The sequence below is a fragment of the Oncorhynchus nerka genome, linkage group LG18 (genome assembly GCF_034236695.1).
Source record: "Oncorhynchus nerka isolate Pitt River linkage group LG18, Oner_Uvic_2.0, whole genome shotgun sequence".
Lineage (NCBI taxonomy): Eukaryota > Metazoa > Chordata > Actinopteri > Salmoniformes > Salmonidae > Oncorhynchus > Oncorhynchus nerka.
Window position 1 is genome coordinate 78,698,303 of NC_088413.1, and position 1,653 is coordinate 78,699,955.

The 1,653-nt window shown below is 44.0% G+C and overlaps 1 long non-coding RNA gene across 1 annotated transcript; it reads left to right on the plus strand.

The window, feature by feature from the left end:
• The first annotated feature begins 418 nt into the window (after positions 1-418).
• On the plus strand, positions 419-1,412 carry LOC135561928 (uncharacterized). The gene is made up of 2 exons (XR_010459813.1): positions 419-762; positions 1,125-1,412. It is a non-coding gene; the product is annotated as an uncharacterized LOC135561928 (long non-coding RNA).
• The last annotated feature ends 241 nt before the right edge of the window (positions 1,413-1,653 follow it).

Consider the following 1,653-nt stretch of genomic DNA (forward strand, 5'->3'; position numbering starts at 1 on the left):
TCAAATCTGTGATTTTGTCAATGCAATAAACTATTTTTTTATAGCAGTGTTTATTATGTTACTTCTTTGTAGTATTGTTTTATTGCTATATCCTTATATTGTATTCTAATGAATAATTCCTCTTTATTCTGTACTTTCAGAAACCAGAAACATTATTTGCCAATATCATAACTGGAGCTGAAGAATGAGGACAGCTTTTGTATGCTAACGTACACTCCTTAACAGTTGTACTGGATGAAAACACATATGCCATATGTAATATTCATCTATTTTATTGCAGTATTGGTAGTTCAACAACTTGTTTTACTAGAGGACAAAAAACTGAATATGCATAACACATATTTAATATCCATGCAGTGACTGAACAACAACTGCATTTCCACCCCCATCTCTAAAGGCATAGTATCATGGCTGGTCACCTGTCAAGGTCAGTCAGTCACTTATTGCTGCAGATGTGCTCAATAATGCTTGAGCATGTGATACTCCTCAAAGCATGGTGAAATACATAGAGGTGTAATCACAAGCTAGACACATGTATTTTGTCATCTTCCTCTGCTTACTTCTCCTGGCGCCAGACAGGCAGACTTTGCAATGCCTCCGTGTGCGACTACCTTGAGAAGCAGTTTGAGGGACTTTGCAGGGAAAATGTCGTGCAGTGAGGCGTAGGGGATTGTCTACAGCAGGACGGCCCCCAGTGGATGGGCGCCGAGGGGTGTGGTGCTCCTCCAGCAGCTCTCTCATGAGGTTCTCTCTGTATTTTTGGTAGGTAATTACTTTACCTATGAAGGAGTGGGGAGGATGAGGAAAGTTAGAGGATGATGAGGCAGTGGGTAGGTGGGTGAGATATTGTCACTATAATTGCATAATGGATTTGTATGTGAACTGTACATCCAATTACAAAAATACCTTGTTCAGTAATCATCTCACCTGTTAGTTGGCGGTGAACTATGCTGCCGTTGAGGACAGCAGTGTCGATCAGATGGAAAAAATATCTTCTTATACCACTTGGTCGTTTTCCGAGTGCATTCCACAAAGCTGTTTATCATGTCTGCCTTATCCACAGCCCCCATTTTGAGGTTATAATCAAGCACACAATCTGGTTTGATCAATCTCTCTCCGGTCAGGTGGTCCACCTTCCCTGTGGCCGACATGGTTGCTGTGTGGACAGTGGAGAGGACATGGACGTCTCGTCTCGTTTGTCATGCCACTTTACTGCCAGCTGTTGACCGTTCTCCTGGAACTCCACCTCCCCTCTCTGCATCTTCCTGCATCCGAATGCCGGCATCCCCTTCCTGTTCGACCTGACTGTGCCACAGGCCCCTGTGCTGTTGGAGAGTGTTGATGATAAGATTGGAGGAACTGGACTCGGTCATGAACCAGGACACGGTGGAATAAAATATATGTAGGCTGTTTATTCAGTGAAAAAGTATTGCTCAGGCGTGCACGGGCTGTTCAATTGACTCAGAGAGAGACCCTGGAACGCGCCCCAAAATATGTTGTGCATGAGAATTTATACATAGAATGACGTAGGTAGATTCTGGTAGTCCTGGCTTCTGGTAGGTTGCTTGTAGGTGATAGACAGTCCTCTCCAGCCTGATGTCCGTATCCCATTGGTTCTTGACAGAGTTCTTTGTCTTTGGAGCCCATCCCGAA